Here is a 23,990-nt window from a genome sequence, read left to right as displayed (position 1 = left end):
AGATGTGCCTGAGCAGCGGCCCTCCCCAGCCCTATCCCAAATCATACTTATTTTGCATAGGAGATACCATGGTCATGAAGATTGTTCTCCCAGGGTGAGGTTCATTCATTGCATTCTGGGTATGCTGACCCCTGTGATTTCCCCAAATGTGGGAAACTCGACTGCATTATTTGTGGTAGTGGGGGACTGTGTTTGTGCTTTCTTCTGGTCAACTCTGGTAAAAGTCAGATTTCTTTGTCTCAGATCTTCCTCTAGCCTTGTTCTTCTTTCGAGAGTTCCCTTGTGCTGCCTCAGTTGGATCTCCTTCACTTGACAGGGGGGTGCACGAGCAGCGACCCTCCCCAGCTCTAGCCCAACTCCTATTTACCTGCCAGGTGAGATACTATGATCAGGAAGGTGCTTCTCCCAGGGCAAGGCTCACCCATTGCACTTTGGGTGTGCTGCTCCTGCGATTTCCCCAAATGTGGGACACTTGACTGCATAATTTGTGTTTCCTCTGGTCGGCTCTCATATAATTCAGATCTCTTTGTCTCAGGTCTTTCTCCAGCCTAGTTTGCTGTCTGTTTCCACTTCTCTTTTCTTGAGCCGCTCCCTTCTATGCCCTTGCGCACTATCCTGACCTCTCCCGTCTGCTTACTTTGTGCCTTCCAACGCACAATGCATACTACAGGTAGTGCTGCAGGGCCCACACCCTTTTACATGCTTTACAGAGCAGCTCTGGAGCTGTTACAGTGCCCAGCTGCTGCAAGAAATCATCTTGAATGCTTCAGGGGCTGGGGCATAGCCAACATGAGCCCCACACCGAAGGATGGTGGAGATGTTTAATGCGAATTAGGGGTCATCCAAGCGCCACAAAAGGACGCCATGCCCTGCACATCCCTTTTTTCTTTTCATATGCAGACGAGGGTTGAAGCCAACTTTGACCAACTGCTTGGATGACATCACCATATGCAAATCCATCTGCTGCAGGCCTTCCCCCAGGAATGCTTGCACTAGTTGTTGCATTTGGTTTGTTGTTTGGGGGTGCTTCAGTATTAGGCAGCCTTCTGCCCTCCCATGTTCATCTGAAAATATGTGTTCTCCCTGCAGTTGTTGTCCCCAGATGAGAGTTCCCTTGTGCTGCCTCAGTTGAATCTCCTTTACTTGACAGAGATGTGCCTGAGCAGCGGCCCTCCCCAGCCCTATCCCAAATCATACTTATTTTGCATAGGAGATACCATGGTCATGAAGATTGTTCTCCCAGGGTGAGGTTCATTCATTGCATTCTGGGTATGCTGACCCCTGTGATTTCACCAAATGTGGGAAACTCAACTGCATTATTTGTGGTAGTGGGGGACTGTGTTTGTGCTTTCTTCTGGTCAACTCTGGTAAAAATCAGATTTCTTTGTCTCAGATCTTCCTCTAGCCTTGTTCCTCTTTCGAGAGTTCCCTTGTGCTGCCTCAGTTGGATCTCCTTCACTTGACAGGGGGGTACCCGAGCAGCGACCCTTCGCAGCTCTAGCCCAACTCCTACTTACCTGCCAGGTGAGATACTATGATCATGTAGGTGCTTCTCCCAGGGCAAGGCTCACCCATTGCACTCTGGGTGTGCTGCCCCTGTGATTTCCCCAAATGTGGGAAACTTGACTGCATAATTTGTGTTTCCCCTGGTCGGCTCTCGTATAATTCAGATCTCTTTGTCTCAGGTCTCTCTCCAGCCTAGTTTGCTGTCTGTTTCCACTTCTCTTTTCTTGAGCCGCTCCCTTCTATGCCCTTGCGCACTATCCTGACATCTCCCGTCTGCTTACTTGTGCCTTCCAACGCACAATGCATACTACAGGTAGTGCTGCAGGGCCCACACCCTTTTACATGCCTTACAGAACAGCTCTGGAGCTGTTACAGTGCCCAGCTGCTGCAAGAAATCATCTTGAATGCTTCAGGGGCTGGGGCATAGCCAACATGAGACCCACACCGAAGGAGGGTGGAGATGTTTAATGTGAATTAGGGGTCATCCAAGCGCCACAAAAGGACGCCATGCCCTGCACATCCCTTTTTTCTTTTCATATGCAGACGAGGGTTGAAGCCAACTTTGACCCACTGCTTGGATGACATCACCATATGCAAATCCATCTGCTGTAGGCCTTCCCCCAGGAATGCTTGTACTAGTTGTTGCATTTGGTTTGTTGTTTGGGGGTGCTTCAGTATTAGGCAGCCTTCTGCCCTCCCATGTTCATCTGAAAATATGTGTTCTCCCAGCAGTTGTTGTCCCCAGATGAGAGTTCCCTTGTGCTGCCTCAGTTGAATCTCCTTTACTTGACAGAGATGTGCCTGAGCAGCGGCCCTCCCCAGCTCTATCCCAAATCATACTTATTTTGCATAGGAGATACCATGGTCATGAAGATTGTTCTCCCAGGGTGAGGTTCATTCATTGCATTCTGGGTATGCTGACTCCTATGATTTCCCCAAATGTGGGAAACTCGACTGCATTATTTGTGGTAGTGGGGGACTGTGTTTGTGCTTTCCTCTGGTCAGCTCTGGTAAAAGTCAGATTTATTTGTCTCAGATCTTCCTCTAGCCTTGTTCTTCTTTCGAGAGTTCCCTTGTGCTGCCTCAGTTGGATCTCCTTCACTTGACAGGGGGGTGCCCGAGCATCGACCCTCCCCAGCTCAAGCCCAACTCCTACTTACCTGCCAGGTGAGATACTATGATCATGAAGGTGCTTCTCCCAGGGCAAGGCTCACCCATTGCACTCTGGGTGTGCTGCTCCTGCGATTTCCCCAAATGTGGGAAACTTGACTGCATAATTTGTTTTCTTTCAAAAATCCACTTAATTTTCTTTACCCTATTATTAAAATGGTAATTGACAAAAACAAACTACATTGTCACCAGAAGAGCAATACAAAATGTACAAGTGATATATTAAAATCATCTTTCCAGCTTGAATTTCAATGATGCATTAGGGCAACGATTTTGTGAGAAACATCTTCACCCTTAAATAAAGATTTTCTTAATTCCTTACCTGTGTGATAATTAGATATCACCTTGTTTTCGCATTAAACAGACTTCCACATGAGAAAACAGCAAGGATGCAGTGGCGTTAATGTTTCCTGGTGTCAACTTGTATTATTTCAGTAGACATTGAAATGAGGATGCATCTTGCTGCCTTTCCAATGAAGCAAGTTTAATTTAGTAATAGGTGAAAAACCATCCTTACAAAGGTGTTAATCAGAGACTTGGCTTTGTGGACACTTTTCAGAGAACAAATTTGTTAGCATAAAAATAAAGCCAGAAAATGAAGAGCTGTTTAATCACTCAATTGGATTTTTCTGCCAGCATATTTTTTTTCTCTGCAAACCACTGCTAAATTGTGCTTCCTAGCTGTTTTTATAAAATCAATGAATCAAATCTAACTCTGATTACATCAGAGAAGGCCAGGTACCCTACACAATAAGATGGGGTTTGAAATTTTGACTTGTCTACTTAAATATCACCAAAATCTGATCACAAGGTCAATTACGTCCCTGGGTGGGATTGAACCACCAACCTTTTGGTTAACAGCCGTACACACTAACTGATTGTGCCACAGAGACACTTTGCAAAAGTACAAACTGACAAATGCTAATAAGCATTCATCTAAAACGTTTCCAAGAAAAACTTAAAAAAGTCAATAATCTGGAGAGTTTTTGTAAGATGTTTCTTCTATCAACCAACGAAGAAACACATTGGTACTTTCCCATGATGAGTGAGTGCTTCAGGATCTCTTGCACTTACATGTGCAGCAGAGTACAGCAATGGAAGCATGCTGGGCCCATAACCCAGAGGTAGGCAGATTGAAACTATCCTCTGCTATATGCATTTTTTTTTGTTAATTAAAGTTATCCAAAACTGGGATTGATATTTTGGCTCTTTTATTTTTACTTAAAGTACAATAACTTTTACCATTTTAATTTGTTTTAATAGTATATTGACAGTATTGTTTTCTTTCAAAAATCCACTTAATTTTCTTTACCCTATTATTAAAATGGTAATTGACAAAAACAAACTACATTGTCACCAGAAGAGCAATACAAAATGTACAAGTGATATATTAAAATCATCTTTCCAGCTTGAATTTCAATGATGCATTGGGGCAACGATTTTGTGAGAAACATCTTCACCCTTAAATAAAGATTTTCTTAATTCCTTACCTGTGTGCTAATTAGATATCACCTTGTTTTCACATTAAACAGACTTCCACATGAGAAAGCAGCAAGGATGCAGTGGCGTTAATGTTTCCTGGTGTCAACCTGTATTATTTCAGTAGACATTGAAATGAGGATGCATCTTGCTGCCTTTCCAATGAAGCAAGTTTAATTTAGTAATAGGTGAAAAACCATCCCTACAAAGGTGTTAATCAGAGACTTGGCTTTGTGGACACTTTTCAGAGAACAAATTTGTTAGCATAAAAATAAAGCCAGAAAATGAAGAGCTGTTTAATCACTCAATTGGATTTTTCTGCCAGCATATTTCTTTTTCTCTGCAACCCACTGCTAAATTGTGCTTCCTAGCTGTTTTTATAAAATCACTGAATCAAATCTAACTCTGATTACATCAGAGAAGGCCAGGTACCCTACACCATAACAGGGGGTTTGAAATTTTGACTTGTCTACTTAAAGATCACCAAAATCTGATAACAAGGTCAATTACGTACCTGGGTGGGATTGAACCACCAACCTTTTGGTTAATAGCCGTACACACTAACTGATTGCGCCACAGAGACACATTGCAAAAGTATATACTGACAAGGGCTAATAAGCATTCATCTAAAACGTTTCCTAGAAAAACTTTAAAAAGTCAATAATCTGGAGAGTTTTTGTAAGATGTTTCTTCCATCAACCAACGAAGAAACACATTGGTACTTTCCCATGATGAGTGAGTGCTTCAGGATCTCTTGCACTTACATGTGCAGCAGAGTACAGCAATGGAAGCATGCTGGGCCCATAACCCAGAGGTAGGCAGATTGAAAATATCCTCTGCTATATGCTTTTTTTTTGTTAATTAAAGTAATCAAAAAACTGGGATTGATATTTTGGCTCTTTTATTTTTACTTAAAGTACAATAACTTTTACCATTTTAATTTGTTTTAATAGTATATTGACAGTATTGTTTTCTTTCAAAAATCCACTTAATTTTCTTTACCCTATTATTAAAATGGTAATTGACAAAAACAAACTACATTGTCACCAGAAGAGCAATACAAAATGTACAAGTGATATATTAAAATCATCTTTCCAGCTTGAATTTCAATGATGCATTGGGGCAACGATTTTGTGAGAAACATCTTCACCCTTAAATAAAGATTTACTTAATTCCTTACCTGTGTGCTAATTAGATATCACCTTGTTTTCACATTAAACAGACTTCCACATGAGAAAGCAGCAAGGATGCAGTGGCGTTAATGTTTCCTGGTGTCAACCTGTATTATTTCAGTAGACATTGAAATGAGGATGCATCTTGCTGCCTTTCCAATGAAGCAAGTTTAATTTAGTAATAGGTGAAAAACCATCCCTACAAAGGTGTTAATCAGAGACTTGGCTTTGTGGACACTTTTCAGAGAACAAATTTGTTAGCATAAAAATAAACCAGAAAATGAAGAGCTGTTTAATCACTCAATTGGATTTTTTTGCCAGCATATTTTTTTTCTCTGCAACCCACTGCTAAATTGTGCTTCCTAGCTGTTTTTTATAAAATCACTGAATCAAATCTAACTCTGATAACATCAGAGAAGGCCAGGTACCCTACACAATAAGAGGGGGTTTGAAATTTTGACTTGTCTACTTAAAGATTACCAAAATCTGAACACAAGGTCAATTACGTCCCTGGGTGGGATTGAACCACCAACCTTTTGGTTAATAGCCTTACACACTAACCAATTGCACCACAGAGACACTTTGCAAAAGTACATACTGACAAAATCTAATAAGCATTCATCTAGAACGTTTCCTAGAAAAACTTTAAAAAGTCAATAATCTGGAGAGTTTTTGTAAGATGTTTCTTCCATCAACCAATGAAGAAACACATTGGTACTTTCCCATGATGAGTGAGTGCTTCAGGATCTTTTGCACTTACATGTGCAGCAGAGTACTGCAATGGAAGCATGCTGGGCCCATAACCCAGAGGTAGGCAGATTGAAACTATCCTTTGCTATATGCATTTTTTTTGTTAATTAAAGTAATCCAAAACTGGGATTGATATTTTGGCTCTTTTATTTTTACTTAAAGTACAATAACTTTTACCATTTTAATTTGTTTTGATAGTATATTGACAGTATTGTTTTCTTTCAAAAATCCACTTAATTTTCTTTACCCTATTATTAAAATGGTAATTGACAAAAACAAACTACATTGTCACCAGAAGAGCAATACAAAATGTACAAGTGATATATTAAAATCATCTTTCCAGCTTGAATTTCAATGATGCATTGGGGCAACGATTTTGTGAGAAACATCTTCACCCTTAAATAAAGATTTTCTTAATTCCTTACCTGTGTGCTAATTAGATATCACCTTGTTTTCACATTAAACAGACTTCCACATGAGAAAGCAGCAAGGATGCAGTGGCGTTAATGTTTCCTGGTGTCAACCTGTATTATTTCAGTAGACATTGAAATGAGGATGCATCTTGCTGCCTTTCCAATGAAGCAAGTTTAATTTAGTAATAGGTGAAAAACCATCCCTACAAAGGTGTTAATCAGAGACTTGGCTTTGTGGACACTTTTCAGAGAACAAATTTGTTAGCATAAAAATAAACCAGAAAATGAAGAGCTGTTTAATCACTCAATTGGATTTTTTTGCCAGCATATTTTTTTTTTCTCTGCAACCCACTGCTAAATTGTGCTTCCTAGCTGTTTTTTTTATAAAATCACTGAATCAAATCTAACTCTGATAACATCAGAGAAGGCCAGGTACCCTACACAATAAGAGGGGGTTTGAAATTTTGACTTGTCTACTTAAAGATCACCAAAATCTGAACACAAGGTCAATTACGTCCCTGGGTGGGATTGAACCACCAACCTTTTGGTTAATAGCCTTACACACTAACCAATTGCGCCACAGAGACACTTTGCCAAAGTACATACTGACAAAATCTAATAAGCATTCATCTAGAACGTTTCCTAGAAAAACTTTAAAAAGTCAATAATCTGGAGAGTTTTTGTAAGATGTTTCTTCCATCAACCAATGAAGAAACACATTGGTACTTTCCCATGATGAGTGAGTGCTTCAGGATCTTTTGCACTTACATGTGCAGCAGAGTACTGCAATGGAAGCATGCTGGGCCCATAACCCAGAGGTAGGCAGATTGAAACTATCCTTTGCTATATGCATTTTTTTTGTTAATTAAAGTAATCCAAAACTGGGATTGATATTTTGGCTCTTTTATTTTTACTTAAAGTACAATAACTTTTACCATTTTAATTTGTTTTGACAGTATATTGACAGTATTGTTTTCTTTCAAAAATCCACTTAATTTTCTTTACCCTATTATTAAAATGGTAATTGACAAAAACAAACTACATTGTCACCAGAAGAGCAATACAAAATGTACAAGTGATATATTAAAATCATCTTTCCAGCTTGAATTTCAATGATGCATTAGGGCAACGATTTTGTGAGAAACATCTTCACCCTTAAATAAAGATTTTCTTAATTCCTTACCTGTGTGATAATTAGATATCACCTTGTTTTCACATTAAACAGACTTCCACATGAGAAAGCAGCAAGGATGCAGTGGCGTTAATGTTTCCTGGTGTCAACTTGTATTATTTCAGTAGACATTGAAATGAGGATGCATCTTGCTGCCTTTCCAATGAAGCAAGTTTAATTTAGTAATAGGTGAAAAACCATCCTTACAAAGGTGTTAATCAGAGACTTGGCTTTGTGGACACTTTTCAGAGAACAAATTTGTTAGCATAAAAATAAAGCCAGAAAATGAAGACCTGTTTAATCACTCAATTGGATTTTTCTGCCAGCATATTTTTTTTTCTCTGCAAACCACTGCTAAATTGTGCTTCCTAGCTGTTTTTATAAAATCAATGAATCAAATCTAACTCTGATTACATCAGAGAAGGCCAGGTACCCTACACAATAAGATGGGGTTTGAAATTTTGACTTGTCTACTTAAATATCACCAAAATCTGATCACAAGGTCAATTACGTCCCTGGGTGGGATTGAACCACCAACCTTTTGGTTAATAGCCTTATACACTAACCAATTGCGCCACAGAGACACTTTGCAAAAGTACATACTGACAAAGGCTAATAAGCATTCATCTAGAACGTTTCCTAGAAAAACTTTAAAAAGTCAATAATCTGGAGAGTTTTTGTAAGATGTTTCTTACATCAACCAATGAAGAAACACATTGGTACTTTCCCATGATGAGTGAGTGCTTCAGGATCTCTTGCACTTACATGTGCAGCAGAGTACTGCAATGGAAGCATGCTGGGCCCATAACCCAGAGGTAGGCAGATTGAAACTATCCTTTGCTATATGCATTTTTTTTGTTAATTAAAGTAATCCAAAACTGGGATTGATATTTTGGCTCTTTTATTTTTACTTAAAGTACAATAACTTTTACCATTTTAATTTGTTTTGATAGTATATTGACAGTATTGTTTTCTTTCAAAAATCCACTTAATTTTCTTTACCCTATTATTAAAAAAAATGGTAATTGACAAAAACAAACTACATTGTCACCAGAAGAGCAATACAAAATGTACAAGTGATATATTAAAATCATCTTTCCAGCTTGAATTTCAATGATGCATTGGGGCAACGATTTTGTGAGAAACATCTTCACCCTTAAATAAAGATTTTCTTAATTCCTTACCTGTGTGCTAATTAGATATCACCTTGTTTTCACATTAAACAGACTTCCACATGAGAAAGCAGCAAGGATGCAGTGGCGTTAATGTTTCCTGGTGTCAACCTGTATTATTTCAGTAGACATTGAAATGAGGATGCATCTTGCTGCCTTTCCAATGAAGCAAGTTTAATTTAGTAATAGGTGAAAAACCATCCCTACAAAGGTGTTAATCAGAGACTTGGCTTTGTGGACACTTTTCAGAGAACAAATTTGTTAGCATAAAAATAAAGCCAGAAAATGAAGAGCTGTTTAATCACTCAATTGTATTTTTTTGCCAGCATATTTTTTTTATCTGCAACCCACTGCTAAATTGTGCTTCCTAGCTGTTTTTAATAAAATCACTGAATCAAATCTAACTCTGATTACATCAGAGAAGGCCAGGTACCCTACACAATAAGAGGGGGTTTGAAATTTTGACTTGTCTACTTAAATATCACCAAAATCTGATCACAAGGTCAATTACATTCCTGGGTGGGATTGAACCACCAACCTTTTGTTAATAGCCTTACACACTAACCAATTGCGCCACAGAGACACTTTGCAAAAGTACATACTGACAAAGGCTAATAAGCATTCATCTAGAACGTTTCCTAGAAAAACTTTAAAAAGTCAATAATCTGGAGAGTTTTTGTAAGATGTTTCTTCCATCAACCAACGAAGAAACACATTGGTACTTTCCCATGATGAGTGAGTGCTTCAGGATCTCTTGCACTTACATGTGCAGCAGAGTACTGCAATGGAAGCATGCTGGGCCCATAACCCAGAGGTAGGCAGATTGAAATTATCCTTTGCTATATGCATTTTTTTTTGTTAATTAAAGTAATCCAAAACTGGGATTGATATTTTTGCTCTTTTATTTTTACTTAAAGTACAATAACTTTTACCATTTTAATTTGTTTTAATAGTATATTGACAGTATTGTTTTCTTTCAAAAATCCACTTCATTTTCTTTACCCTATTATTAAAATGGTAATTGACAAAAACAAACTACATTGTCACCAGAAGAGCAATACAAAATGTACAAGTGATATATTAAAATCATCTTTCCAGCTTGAATTTCAATGATGCATTGGGGCAACGATTTTGTGAGAAACATCTTCACCCTTAAATAAAGATTTTCTTAATTCCTTACCTGTGTGCTAATTAGATATCACCTTGTTTTCACATTAAACAGACTTCCACATGAGAAAGCAGCAAGGATGCAGTGGCGTTAATGTTTCCTGGTGTCAACCTGTATTATTTCAGTAGACATTGAAATGAGGATGCATCTTGCTGCCTTTCCAATGAAGCAAGTTTAATTTAGTAATAGGTGAAAAACCATCCCTACAAAGGTGTTAATCAGAGACTTGGCTTTGTGGACACTTTTCAGAGAACAAATTTGTTAGCATAAAAATAAACCAGAAAATGAAGAGCTGTTTAATCACTCAATTGGATTTTTTTGCCAGCATATTTTTTTTCTCTGCAACCCACTGCTAAATTGTGCTTCCTAGCTGTTTTTTATAAAACCACTGAATCAAATCTAACTCTGATAACATCAGAGAAGGCCAGGTACCCTACACAATAGATGGGGTTTGAAATTTTGACTTGTCTACTTAAATATCACCAAAATCTGATCACAAGGTCAATTACGTCGCTGGGTGGGATTGAACCACCAACCTTTTGGTTAATAGCCTTACACACTAACCAATTGCGCCACAGAGACACTTTGCAAAAGTACATACTGACAAAGGCTAATAAGCATTCATCTAGAACGTTTCCTAGAAAAACTTTAAAAAGTCAATAATCTGGAGAGTTTTTGTAAGATGTTTCTTACATCAACCAATGAAGAAACACATTGGTACTTTCCCATGATGAGTGAGTGCTTCAGGATCTCTTGCACTTACATGTGCAGCAGAGTACTGCAATGGAAGCATGCTGGGCCCATAACCCAGAGGTAGGCAGATTGAAACTATCCTTTGCTATATGCATTTTTTTTGTTAATTAAAGTAATCCAAAACTGGGATTGATATTTTGGATCTTTTATTTTTACTTAAAGTACAATAACTTTTACCATTTTAATTTGTTTTGATAGTATATTGACAGTATTGTTTTCTTTCAAAAATCCACTTAATTTTCTTTACCCTATTATTAAAATGGTAATTGACAAAAACAAACTACATTGTCACCAGAAGAGCAATACAAAATGTACAAGTGATATATTAAAATCATCTTTCCAGCTTGAATTTCAATGATGCATTGGGGCAACGATTTTGTGAGAAACATCTTCACCCTTAAATAAAGATTTTCTTAATTCCTTACCTGTGTGCTAATTAGATATCACCTTGTTTTCACATTAAACAGACTTCCACATGAGAAAGCAGCAAGGATGCAGTGGCGTTAATGTTTCCTGGTGTCAACCTGTATTATTTCAGTAGACATTGAAATGAGGATGCATCTTGCTGCCTTTCCAATGAAGCAAGTTTAATTTAGTAATAGGTGAAAAACCATCCCTACAAAGGTGTTAATCAGAGACTTGGCTTTGTGGACACTTTTCAGAGAACAAATTTGTTAGCATAAAAATAAAGCCAGAAATGAAGAGCTGTTTAATCACTCAATTGGATTTTTTTGCCAGCATATTTCTTTTTCTCTGCAACCCACTGCTAAATTGTGCTTCCTAGCTGTTTTTATAAAATCACTGAATCAAATCTAACTCTGATTACATCAGAGAAGGCTAGGTACCCTACACAATAAGAGGGGGTTTGAAATTTTGACTTGTCTACTTAAATATCACCAAAATCTGATCACAAGGTCAATTACGTCCCTGGGTAGAATTTAACCACCAACCTTTTGGTTAATAGCCGTACACACTAACCAATTGCGCCACAGAGACACTTTGCAAAAAGTACATACTGACAAAGGCTAATAAGCATTCATCTAGAACGTTTCCTAGAAAAACTTTAAAACGTCAATAATCTGGAGAGTTTTTGTAAGATGTTTCTTCCATCAACCAACAAAGAAACACATTGGTACTTTCCCATGATGAGTGAGTGCTTCAGGATCTCTTGCACTTACATGTGCAGCAGAGTACTCCAATGGAAGCATGCTGGGCCCATAACCCAGAGGTAGGCAGATTGAAACTATCCTTTGTTATATGCATTTTTTTTGTTAATTAAAGTAATCCAAAACTGGGATGGATATTTTTGCTCTTTTATTTTTACTTAAAGTACAATAACTTTTACCATTTTAATTTGTTTTAATAGTATATTGACAGTATTGTTTTCTTTCAAAAATCCACTTAATTTTCTTTACCCTATTATTAAAATGGTAATTGACAAAAACAAACTACATTGTCACCAGAAGAGCAATACAAAATGTACAAGTGATATATTAAAATCATCTTTCCAGGTTGAATTTCAATGATGCATTGGGGCAACGATTTTGTGAGAAACATCTTCACCCTTAAAAAAAGATTTTCTTAATTCCTTACCTGTGTGCTAATTAGATATCACCTTGTTTTCACATTAAACAGACTTCCACATGAGAAAGCAGCAAGGATGCAGTGGCGTTAATGTTTCCTGGTGTCAACCTGTATTATTTCAGTAGACATTGAAATGAGGATGCATCTTGCTGCCTTTCCAATGAAGCAAGTTTAATTTAGTAATAGGTGAAAAACCATCCTTACAAAGGTGTTAATCAGAGACTTGGCTTTGTGGACACTTTTCAGAGAACAAATTTGTTAGCATAAAAATAAAGCCAGAAAATGAAGAGCTGTTTATTCACTCAATTGGATTTTTCTGCCAGCATATTTTTTTTCTCTGCAACCTACTGCTAAATTGTGCTTCCTAGCTGTTTTTATAAAATCACTGAATCAAATCTAACTCTGATTACATCAGGGAAGGCCAGGTACCCACACCATAACAGGGGGTTTGAAATTTTGACTTGTCTACTTAAATATCACCAAAATCTGATCACAAGGTCAATTACATCCCTGGATGGGATTGAACCACCAACCTTTTGGTTAATAGCCGAACACACTAACCGATTGCGCCACAGAGACACTTTGCAAAAAGTACATACTGACAAAGGCTAATAAGCATTCATCTAGAACGTTTCCTAGAAAAACTTTAAAAAGTCAATAATCTGGAGAGTTTTTGTAAGATGTTTCTTCCATCAACCAACGAAGAAACACATAGGTACTTTCCCACGATGAGTGAGTGCTTCAGGATCTCTTGCACTTACATGTGCAGCAGAGTACTGCAATGGAAGCATGCTGGGCCGATAACCCAGAGGTAGGCAGATTGAAACTATCCTCTGCTATATGCATTTTTTTTTAATTAAAGTAATCCAATATTGGGATTGATATTTTGGCTCTTTTATTTTTACTTAAAGTACAATAACTTTTACCATTTTAATTTGTTTAATAGTATATTGACAGTATTGTTTTCTTTCAAAAATCCACTTAATTTTCTTTACCCTATTATTAAAATGGTAATTGACAAAAACAAACTACATTGTCACCAGAAGAGCAATACAAAATGTACAAGTGATATATTAAAATCATCTTTCCAGCTTGAATTTCAATGATGCATTGGGGCAACGATTTTGTGAGAAACATCTTCACCCTTAAATAAAGATTTTCTTAATTCCTTACCTGTGTGCTAATTAGATATCACCTTGTTTTCACATTAAACAGACTTCCACATGAGAAAGCAGCAAGGATGCAGTGGCGTTAATGTTTCCTGGTGTCAACCTGTATTATTTCAGTAGATATTGAAATGACGATGCATCTTGCTGCCTTTCCAATGAAGCAAGTTTAATTTAGTAATAGGTGAAAAACCATCCCTACAAAGGTGTTAATCAGAGACTTGGCTTTGTGGACACTTTTCAGAGAAAAAATTTGTTAGCACAAAAATAAAGCAAGAAAATGAAGAGCTGTTTAATCACTCAATTGGATTTTTTTGCCAGCATATTTCTTTTTCTCTGCAACCCACTGCTAAATTGTGCTTCCTAGCTGTTTTTTTTATAAAATCACTTAATCAAATCTAACTCTGATTACATCAGAGAAGGCCAGGTACCCTACACCACAAGAGGGGGTTTGAAATTTTGACTTGTCTACTTAAAGATCACCAAAATCTGATAACAAGGTAAATTACGTCCCTGGGTGGGATTGAACCACCAACCTTTTGGATAATAACCGAACACGCTAACTGATTGCGCCACAGAGACACTTTGCAAACGTACATTCTGACAAACGCTAATAAGCATTCATCTAGAACGTTTCCTAGAAAAACTTTAAAAAGTCAATAATCTGGAGAGTTTTTGTAAGATGTTTCTTCCATCAATCAACGAAGAACATTCAAGCTGATTTCTTGCAGCAGCTGGGCACTGTAACAGCTCCAGAGCTGCTCTGTAAGGGAACTAAAAGGGTGTGGGCCCTGCAGCACTACCTGTAGTTCGCATTGTGCGTTGGAAGGCACAAAGTAAGCAGACGGGAGAAGTCAGGATAGTGCGCAAGGGCATAGAAGGGAGCGGCTCAAGAAAAGAGAAGTGGAAACAGACAGCAAACTAGGCTGGAGAGAGACCTGAGACAAAGAGATCTGAATTATACGAGAGCCGACCAGGGGAAACACAAATTATGCAGTCGAGTTTCCCACATTTGGGGAAATAGCTGGAGCAGCACACACAGAGTGCAATGGGTGAGCCTTGCCCTGGGAGAAGCACCTTCATGATCATAGTATCTCACCTGGCAGGTAAGTAGGAGTTGGGCAAGAGCTGAGGAGGGTCGCTGCTCGGGCACCCCCCTGTCAAGTGAAGGAGATCCAACTGAGGCAGCACAAGAGAACTCTCGAAAGAAGAACAAGGCTAGAGGAAGATCTGAGACACAGAAATCTGGCTTTTACCAGAGCTGACCAGAGGAAAGCACAAACACAGTCCCCCACTACCACAAATTATGCAGTCGAGTTTCCCACATTTGGGGAAATCACAGGGGTCAGCATACCCAGAATGCAATGAATGAACCTCACCCTGGGAGAACAATCTTCATGACCATGGTATCTCCTATGCAAAATAAGTATGATTTGGGATAGGGCTGGGGAGGGCCGCTGCTCAGGCACATCTCTGTCAAGTAAAGGAGATTCAACTGAGGCAGCACAAGGGAACTCTCATCTGGGGACAACAACTGCAGGGAGAACACATATTTTCAGATGAACATGGGAGGGCAGAAGGCTGCCTAATACTGAAGCACCCCCAAACAACAAACCAAATGCAACAACTAGTACAAGCATTCCTGGGGGAAGGCCTGCAGCAGATGGATTTGCATATGGTGATGTCATCCAAGCAGTGGGTCAAAGTTGGCTTCAACCCTCGTCTGCATATGAAAAGAGAAAAGGGGCGTGCAGGGCATGGCGGCCTTTTGCGGCGCTTGGATGACCCCTAGTTCGCATTAAACACCTCCACCCTACTTCGGTGTGGGGCTCATGTTGGCTATGCCCCAGCCCCTGAAGCATTCAAGCTGATTACTTGCAGCAGCTGGGCACTGTAATAGCTCCAGAGCTGCTCTGTAAGGCAAGTAAAAGGGTGTGGGCCCTGCAGCACTACCTGTAGTTCGCATTGTGCGTTGGAAGGCACAAAGTAAGCAGATGGGAGAAGTCAAGATAGTGCGCAAGGGCATAGAAGGGAGCGGCTCAAGAAAAGAGAAGTTGAAACAGACAGCAAACTAGGCTGGAGAGAGACCTGAGACAAAGAGATCTGAATTATACGAGAGCTGACCAGGGGAAACACAAATTATGCAGTCAAGTTTCCCACATTTGGGGAAATCGCAGGAGCAGCACACCCAGAGTGCAATGGGTGAGCCTTGCCCTGGGAGAAGCACCTTCATGATCATAATATCTCACCTGGCAGGTAAGTAGGAGTTGGGCTTGAGCTGGGGAGGGTCGATGCTCGGGCACCCCCCTGTCAATTGAAGGAGATCCAACTGAGGCAGCACAAGGGAACTCTCGAAAGAAGAACAAGGCTAGAGGAAGATCTGAGACAAATAAATCTGACTTTTACCAGAGCTGACCAGAGGAAAGCACAAACACAGTCCCCCACTACCACAAATAATGCAGTCAAGTTTCCCACATTTGGGGAAATCATAGGAGTCAGCATACCCAGAATGCAATGAATGAACCTCACCCTGGGAGAACAATCTTCATGACCATGGTATCTCCTATGCAAAATAAGTATGATTTGGGATAGAGCTGGGGAGGGCCGCTGCTCAGGCACATCTCTGTCAAGTAAAGGAGATTCAACTGAGGCAGCACAAGGGAACTCTCATCTGGGGACAACAACTGCTGGGAGAACACATATTTTCAGATGAACATGGGAGGGCAGAAGGCTGCCTAATACTGAAGCACCCCCAAACAACAAACCAAATGCAACAACTAGTACAAGCATTCCTGGGGGAAGGCCTACAGCAGATGGATTTGCATATGGTGATGTCATCCAAGCAGTGGGTCAAAGTTGGCTTCAACCCTCGTCTGCATATGAAAAGAAAAAAGGGATGTGCAGGGCATGGCGTCCTTTTGTGGCGCTTGGATGACCCCTAATTCACATTAAACATCTCCACCCTCCTTCGGTGTGGGTCTCATGTTGGCTATGCCCCAGCCCCTGAAGCATTCAAGATGATTTCTTGCAGCAGCTGGGCACTGTAACAGCTCCAGAGCTGTTCTGAAAAGCATGTAAAAGGGTGTGGGCCCTGCAGCACTACCTGTAGTATGCATTGTGCGTTGGAAGGCACAAGTAAGCAGACGGGAGAGGTCAGTATAGTGTGCAAGGGCATAGAAGGGAGCGGCTCAAGAAAAGAGAAGTGGAAACAGACAGCAAACTAGGCTGGAGAAAGACCTGAGACAAAGAGATCTGAATTATACGAGAGCCGACCAGAGGAAACACAAATTATGCAGTCAAGTTTCCCACATTTGGGGAAATCGCAGGAGCAGCACACCCAGAGTGCAATGGGTGAGCCTTGCCCTGGGAGAAGCACCTTCCCGATCATAGTATCTCACCTGGCAGGTAAGTAGGAGTTGGGCTAGAGCTGGGGAGGGTCGCTGCTCGGGCACCCCCCTGTCAAGTGAAGGAGATCCAACTGAGGCAGCACAAGGGAACTCTCGAAAGAAGAACAAGGCTAGAGGAAGATCTGAGACATAGAAATCTGATTTTTACCAGAGCTGAGCAGAGGAAAGCACAAACACAGTCCCCCACTACCACAAATAATGCAGTCGAGTTTCCCACATTTGGGGAAATCACAGGGGTCAGCATACCCAGAATGCAATGAATGAACCTCAACCTGGGAGAACAATCTTCATGACCATGGTATCTCCTATGCAAAATAAGTATGATTTGGGATAGGGCTGGGGAGGGCCGCTGCTCAGGCACATCTCTGTCAAGTAAAGGAGATTCAACTGAGGCAGCACAAGGGAACTCTCATCTGGGGACAACAACTGCAGGGAGAACACATATTTTCAGATGAACATGGGAGGGCAGAAGGCTGCCTAATACTGAAGCACCCCCAAACAACAAACCAAATGCAACAACTAGTGCAAGCATTCCTGGGGGAAGGCCTGCAGCAGATTGATTTGCATATGGTAATGCCATCCAAGCAGTGGGTCAAAGTTGGCTTCAACCCTCGTCTGCATATGAAAAGAGAAAAGGGGCATGCAGGGCATGGCGGCCTTTTGCGGCGCTTGGGTGACCCTTAGTTCGCATTAAACACCCCCACCCTCCTTCGGTGTGGGGCTCATGTTGGCAATGCCCCAGCCCCTGAAGCATTCAAGCTGATTTCTTGCAGCAGCTGGGCACTGTAACAGCTCCAGAGCTGCTCTGTGAGGCATGTAAAAGGGTGTGGGCCCTGCAGCACTACCTGTAGTTTGCATTGTGTGTTGGAAGGCACAAAGTAAGCAGACGGGAGAAGTCAGGATAGTGCGCAAGGGCATAGAAGGGAGCGGCTCAAGAAAAGAGAAGTGGAAACAGACAGCAAACTAGGCTGGAGAGAGACCTGAGACAAAGAGATCTGAATTATACGAGAGCCGACCAGGGGAAACACAAATTATGCAGTCAAGTTTCCCACATTTGGGGAAATCACAGGGGCAGCACACCCAGAGTGCAATGGGTGAGCCTTGCCCTGGGAGAAGCACCAACATGATCATAGTATCTCACCTGGCAGGTACCAACGGCGAAACTCCGTACAACAAACCTCTGCAGGATTTCTACCCTGTCTGAGAGCGCGCAGCTGACTTTCAGCGGACGCCTCTGTATCAGGGTCATCATACAAGAGCCCTAAAGACTCAAAAAAAGCGTCAATTGACAACAATGCCGGATCCTCTGCTCTTAAACCAAATGCCCAGGTCTGAGGATCCCCCTGGAGCAAAGAAATAATAAACCCGACCCGCTGAGATTCAGTACCCGAGGAAGTCGGTCTTAAACGAAAATAAAGTTTACAGGATTCTTTAAAATTAAAAAACTCTTTTCTATCACCAGAAAAACGGTCAGGCAAATGCATCTTTGGTTCAGGGACTACCCTTGGGGAAGCTCGCAAAAGATCTTCCTGCGACTTCACCCGAAGAGAAAGATCCTGAACCATCTGAGTAAGTTCTTGAATCTGGCTGACTAAGAGCTGACCAGGATTTGGCCCTAAACCTGTTGGATTCATGAGGCCGATAAACTCTCACAAAACTGAATGAGAAAAAATTAAACCCCGTTTAATTTTAAGTTTTGGTATGGCCGGTAATAATGTTATGATTCCAGCACTCTGGTCAGAGAAGATCTTATGGCAAGGACTGGAGCACTGGAACGGAATGCTGGGGAAGGGAGCAGGACAGGAAAATAGCCCCTGGCGCCCTAACTCTGTTGTCTCACCCATGTTGTCAGAAATCCCCTGCGAGACTATGGTTTCTTGAGCCCTTGGCAGCCGCGTTTGAAGGGCGGATTATGTCTGCCCAACTTCGATGCCCCCCGGTCTTAATGAGAGACAAAGGGAAACCTGAGACAGGGTGATAACAAGAGGCCCTCTAACTAAACAACCAGGCCAGGGGCTAAGCAAACTCAAAACTATAATATGTGCGGAGAAACCGCCAGGAAAAAGGACAACCAAAATATCCACTTGTCCAATTCTCCTACCCGGCACCGCCAAGTACCAGAGAGGACTTGTGGAAGCGGAACCCTCCGCAAATGCTCCAAACACAAAATATAAAAGGTAAAGCGGCTGAGCCGCAACACACGGCAGAGCCGCAACTCACGAACACCACTGGATATAAAACGGTGATCAGTCAGGACTCCAGGGAACCAAACGAACTCTTGGGATGAGATGACAACTCCCGAATACCGGACTTCTGCGGACTGGAATGACCGGATACAGCAGGACTGGAAACAGACTCTCAGCAAACAAAGGCAGCATGCAGGAAGCTATTACCGGCGTCTGTGAGAAGCCCTGGGAGTGTATTTAACAAGGAGTCCTCCAATCAGCTGCTAAAGGCTGATTAGAATAAATGCCGTGCAGCTGCCTTGCTGCACGGCCAGAGAGCAGGTGAATATCTTAATTTCCTAAAGCCTAGCAACGGGGAACGCGGTCCGCCAGTGGCGTCCCCGTTGCTAGGGTCCGTGCGGCTCAGCGCGCCCGGCGTCTAGCGTTGCTAGGGAGCCGGCGGCTGTACGTGCACGGCGTCTCTAGTTGCTAGGCGCCGGGCCGCGCAGACCATCAAGCGGACCCCGGCGCCTAACAGTATGACTCCCAAAAACAACAACCGCGTCATTGGGACCAACTGCGATTTTGGCAAGTTTAGGAGCCAACCATGTTGTTGAAGAACTGTCAGGGAGAGTGCAATGTTTTGCACCAACTGGTCCCTGGATCTCGCCTTTATCAGGAGATCATCCAAGTACGGGATAATTGTGACTCCTTGCTTGCGAAGGAGAACCATAATTTCCGCCATCACCCTGGTGAAAATCCTCGGAGCCGTGGACAGACCAAACGGCAATGTCTGAAATTGGTAATGACAATCCTGAATTGCAAACCTTAGGTAGCTTGAGGCAGTGGCTAAATGGGAACATGTAAGTAGGCATCCTTTATGTCTACCAAAACCATGAAATCTCCGTCCTCCGGACTGGAGATCACTGCCCTGAGAAATTCCATCTTGAAATTGAATTTCTTTAGGAAGAAATTGAGGGATTTCAGATTTAAGATTGGTCTGACTGAGCCGTCCGGCTTCGGGACCACGAAGAGGCTTGAATAAAAACCTTCTCCCTGCTGACTAAGGCCAATTTGAACAATCGGTGAGGGGGAACGTCTTGAAACCCCAGTTTGTACCCTTGGGACACTATTTGTAAAACCCACGAGTCCAGGTCCGAATGAATCCAGAACTGACTGAAGAGTTTTAGACGTGCCCCCACTGGTGTGGGCTCCTGCAAGAAAGCCCCAGTGTCATGCAGTGGATTTGGCAGAAGCAGAGGACAATCTCTGGTCCTGCGATCTTGAAGAGGCTACAGACCTCTTCCTTTTCCTTCCTCTACCTGCAAAGAAAGGGGAATCTAAACTTCTTGCATATCTATTGGGCCAAAATGACTGCGGTAGATAATGATGCGTCTTCATCCGTTGACAGGGAACATAGGGCAAGAAGGTTGACTTACCATTGAAATGAGGATGCATCTTGCTGCCTTTCCAATGAAGCAAGTTTAATTTAGTAATAGGTGAAAAACCATCCTTACAAAGGTGTTAATCAGAGACTTGGCTTTGTGGACACTTTTCAGAGAACAAATTTGTTAGCATAAAAATAAAGCCAGAAAATGAAGAGCTGTTTAATCACTCAATTGGATTTTTCTGCCAGCATATTTTTTTTCTCTGCAACCCACTGCTAAATTGTGCTTCCTAGCTGTTTTTATAAAATCACTGAATCAAATCTAACTCTGATTACATCAGAGAAGGCCAGGTACCCTACACCATAACAGGGGGTTTGAAATTTTGACTTGTCTACTTATTATAGTTTTGAGTTTGCTTAGCCCCTGGCCTGGTTGTTTAGTTAGAGGGCCTCTTGTTATCACCCTGTCTCAGGTTTCCCTTTGTCTCTCATTAAGACCGGGGGGGCATCGAAGTTGGGCAGACATAATCTGCCCTTCAAACGCGGCTGCCAAGGGCTCAAGAAACCATAGTCTTGCAGGGGATTTCTGACAACACGGGTGAGACAACAGAGTTAGGGCGCCAGGGGCTATTTTCCTGTCCTGCTCCCTTCCCCAGCATTCCGTTCCAGTGCTCCAGTCCTTGCCATAAGATCTTCTCTGACCAGAGTGCTGGAATCATAACATTATTACCGGCCATACCAAAACTTAAAATTAAACGGGGTTTAATTTTTTCTCATTCAGTTTTGTGAGAGTTTATCGGCCTCATGAATCCAACAGGTTTAGGGCCAAATCCTGGTCAGCTCTTAGTCAGCCAGATTCAAGAACTTACTCAGATGGTTCAGGATCTTTCTCTTCGGGTGAAGTCGCAGGAAGATCTTTTGCGAGCTTCCCCAAGGGTAGTCCCTGAACCAAAGATGCATTTGCCTGACCGTTTTTCTGGTGATAGAAAAGAGTTTTTTAATTTTAAAGAATCCTGTAAACTTTATTTTCGTTTAAGACCGACTTCCTCGGGTACTGAATCTCAGCGGGTCGGGTTTATTATTTCTTTGCTCCAGGGGGATCCTCAGACCTGGGCATTTGGTTTAAGAGCAGAGGATCCGGCATTGTTGTCAATTGACGCTTTTTTTGAGTCTTTAGGGCTCTTGTATGATGACCCTGATAGAGAGGCGTCCGCTGAAAGTCAGTTGCGCCCTCTCAGACAGGGTAGAAATCCTGCAGAGGTTTATTGTACGGAGTTTCGCCGTTGGTCGAACGACTGTGGCTGGAATGACCCAGCCCTGCGCAGTCAGTTTCGCCTCGGCTTATCAGAGTCTATAAAAGACAGTCTCCTTCAGTACCCTGCTCCTGAGACTCTCGATAAACTCATGGAGCTTTCTATTAAGATTGATCGTCGTCTCAGAGAGCGGAGGGCTGAAAAAGGAGCACCTGTAAGGACAAGTCCGTGTGTATATTCCATTCCTGAAGACGTAGAGGAGACCATGCAGATGGGTCTCTCCCGGCTGTCTCCTGAAGAAAGAGCCAGAAGGCAAAATTCTGGTCTTTGTCTGTACTGTGGGGGTAAGGGACATTTTGCTCGTAATTGTCCGAACAAGTCGGGAAACGCTTTGACCAGGTGAATTGTGAGGGGGTTCACCTAGGTCTGCAGCTTATCTCCTCGAATAACTCCCTTTTAGTCCCAGTTAAAGTTTCCTTTGGCAGCCTCAGTTCTTTGGTGTCGGCTTTTGTTGACAGTGGAGCTGCAGGAAACTTTATGGATTTAACTTGGGCTAAGGCCTTAGGCATTCCTCAGTTACCTTTGGGTAGGTGTGTCACCATGCATGGCTTAGATGGGAGTCCGCTGTCTAATGGGATTATTTCTCTCCGTACACCCCCTGTACTACTTACAGTAGGAGCTCTACATTCCGAGAAAATCGAGTTCTTTCTTACACATTGCCCAGCAGTTCCAGTTGTTCTGGGTCACCCTTGGCTGGCCTTTCATAATCCCACCATTGATTGGCGGTCGGGGAAGATTTCACATTGGGGTACTTTTTGTGATAAGGAATGTATCACGTTTCCAGTCAGAGTAGCAGCTATCATTCCAGAACTCATTCCGGTGGAATACCAGGAGTTTGCTGATGTTTTCTCCAAAGGCAATGCGGACATTCTGCCTCCCCATCGGCCTTATGATTGTGCTATTGAGTTAATTCCTGGTGCCGCATTGCCAAAGGGAAGATTATATGCATTATCCGGGCCAGAAACTGCGGCTATGAATGATTATGTAAAGGAGAGCCTTGAGAAAGGATTTATTAGACCATCAAAATCTCCTTTAAGTGCAGGCTTCTTCTTTGTGGAGAAAAAGGATGGCTCGCTTAGACCTTGCATTGATTTTAGAGCCCTGAATAAGATCTCAGTTAAAAACACCTATCCTTTGCCGTTGATTTCTGTACTCTTTGATCAGTTACGTTCTGCTGTGATTTTTTCTAAAATTGACCTTAGAGGAGCGTACAACCTCATCCGAATTAAATCTGGAGATGAGTGGAAAACGGCCTTCAGTTCTCAGTCGGGTCACTACGAATACCTGGTGATGCCGTTCGGCCTGTCCAATGCTCCGGCAGTTTTTCAAGACCTCATTAACGATGTGCTCCGTGACTTCCTAGGGAAATTCGTGGTCGTTTACTTAGACGACATCCTGATTTTTTCTAAATCAATTGAACAACATGTTACCCAGGTGCGTCTGGTTCTTCAAAAGTTATGTGAGAATCATTTATATGCCAAGCTGGAGAAGTGTGAGTTTCATGTCACGGAAGTATCTTTTTTAGGGTACATAATTTTCCATGGAACCAAAGAAACTCCAGGCCATCCTTAGTTGGGCGCAACCCACCAATTTAAAAGCAATTAAGCGTTTTTTAGGGTTTGCGAATTATTATAGGAGGTTTATTCATTCTTTTTCTGACCTGGTTGCTCCCATTGTAGCTCTGACAAAGAAAGGAGCGGATCCTACCAACTGGTCGCGTGAAGCTGAGTTGTCCTTCCGGGCCTTGAAACAAGCCTTTGTCTCGGCTCCAGTCCTCTGACATCCTAATCCGGAATTGCCCTTTGTGGTGGAGGTTGATGCCTCGGAGGTTGGAGTGGGGGCTATCCTTTCTCAAAAGGATCCGGAGTCTCTGGAGTTACATCCTTGTGCCTTTATGTCCAGGAAATTCTCCTCCGCTGAATCCAACTATGACGTTGGTAATCGGGAGTTACTGGTGGTAAAATGGGCTTTCGAGGAGTGGAGGCATTGGCTGGAGGGAGCAAAACATACTATTTCGGTATTGACTGACCATAAGAACCTGCAATAGATTGAATCGGCTAAGCGGCTTAATGCCCGGCAGGCACGTTGGGCATTATTTTTTACGCGTTTCAAATTTATAATCACTTTCAGGCCTGGTTCCAAGAATACTAAGGCTGATGCCCTGTCACATAGCTTTCTTCCGGTTCACAATAACAATCCTGTTACCCCCATACT

The 23,990-nt window shown here is 41.9% G+C and overlaps 13 non-coding genes across 13 annotated transcripts; 6 read left to right on the top strand and 7 right to left on the bottom strand.

Annotated features, from left to right (window-relative positions):
* Positions 1-43: 43 nt before the first annotated feature.
* On the top strand, positions 44-207 carry LOC135022090 (U1 spliceosomal RNA). Its single transcript, XR_010219257.1, has one exon. It is a non-coding gene; the product is annotated as a U1 spliceosomal RNA (small nuclear RNA).
* A 152-nt stretch (positions 208-359) lies between these two features.
* LOC135022063 (U1 spliceosomal RNA) lies at positions 360-522 on the top strand. The gene has a single exon (XR_010219230.1). It is a non-coding gene; the product is annotated as a U1 spliceosomal RNA (small nuclear RNA).
* A 671-nt stretch (positions 523-1,193) lies between these two features.
* LOC135022037 (U1 spliceosomal RNA) lies at positions 1,194-1,357 on the top strand. Its single transcript, XR_010219204.1, has one exon. It is a non-coding gene; the product is annotated as a U1 spliceosomal RNA (small nuclear RNA).
* Positions 1,358-1,509: 152 nt separating this feature from the next.
* On the top strand, positions 1,510-1,672 carry LOC135022066 (U1 spliceosomal RNA). The gene has a single exon (XR_010219233.1). It is a non-coding gene; the product is annotated as a U1 spliceosomal RNA (small nuclear RNA).
* A 670-nt stretch (positions 1,673-2,342) lies between these two features.
* On the top strand, positions 2,343-2,506 carry LOC135022096 (U1 spliceosomal RNA). The gene has a single exon (XR_010219263.1). It is a non-coding gene; the product is annotated as a U1 spliceosomal RNA (small nuclear RNA).
* Positions 2,507-2,658: 152 nt separating this feature from the next.
* LOC135022060 (U1 spliceosomal RNA) lies at positions 2,659-2,817 on the top strand. Its single transcript, XR_010219227.1, has one exon. It is a non-coding gene; the product is annotated as a U1 spliceosomal RNA (small nuclear RNA).
* An 11,638-nt stretch (positions 2,818-14,455) lies between these two features.
* LOC135022074 (U1 spliceosomal RNA) lies at positions 14,456-14,618 on the bottom strand. Its single transcript, XR_010219240.1, has one exon. It is a non-coding gene; the product is annotated as a U1 spliceosomal RNA (small nuclear RNA).
* A 152-nt stretch (positions 14,619-14,770) lies between these two features.
* LOC135022083 (U1 spliceosomal RNA) lies at positions 14,771-14,934 on the bottom strand. Its single transcript, XR_010219249.1, has one exon. It is a non-coding gene; the product is annotated as a U1 spliceosomal RNA (small nuclear RNA).
* Positions 14,935-15,605: 671 nt separating this feature from the next.
* LOC135022047 (U1 spliceosomal RNA) lies at positions 15,606-15,768 on the bottom strand. Its single transcript, XR_010219214.1, has one exon. It is a non-coding gene; the product is annotated as a U1 spliceosomal RNA (small nuclear RNA).
* A 152-nt stretch (positions 15,769-15,920) lies between these two features.
* Positions 15,921-16,084, bottom strand: LOC135022041 (U1 spliceosomal RNA). Its single transcript, XR_010219208.1, has one exon. It is a non-coding gene; the product is annotated as a U1 spliceosomal RNA (small nuclear RNA).
* Positions 16,085-16,754: 670 nt separating this feature from the next.
* Positions 16,755-16,917, bottom strand: LOC135022057 (U1 spliceosomal RNA). The gene has a single exon (XR_010219224.1). It is a non-coding gene; the product is annotated as a U1 spliceosomal RNA (small nuclear RNA).
* A 152-nt stretch (positions 16,918-17,069) lies between these two features.
* LOC135022099 (U1 spliceosomal RNA) lies at positions 17,070-17,233 on the bottom strand. Its single transcript, XR_010219266.1, has one exon. It is a non-coding gene; the product is annotated as a U1 spliceosomal RNA (small nuclear RNA).
* A 671-nt stretch (positions 17,234-17,904) lies between these two features.
* On the bottom strand, positions 17,905-18,067 carry LOC135022079 (U1 spliceosomal RNA). The gene has a single exon (XR_010219245.1). It is a non-coding gene; the product is annotated as a U1 spliceosomal RNA (small nuclear RNA).
* Positions 18,068-23,990: the final 5,923 nt, after the last annotated feature.

The sequence above is a fragment of the Pseudophryne corroboree genome, unplaced genomic scaffold (assembly GCF_028390025.1).
Source record: "Pseudophryne corroboree isolate aPseCor3 unplaced genomic scaffold, aPseCor3.hap2 scaffold_381, whole genome shotgun sequence".
Taxonomy (NCBI): domain Eukaryota; kingdom Metazoa; phylum Chordata; class Amphibia; order Anura; family Myobatrachidae; genus Pseudophryne; species Pseudophryne corroboree.
Note: the sequence above shows the minus strand (reverse complement) of the source record. Positions and strands in the feature narration are given on the sequence as shown.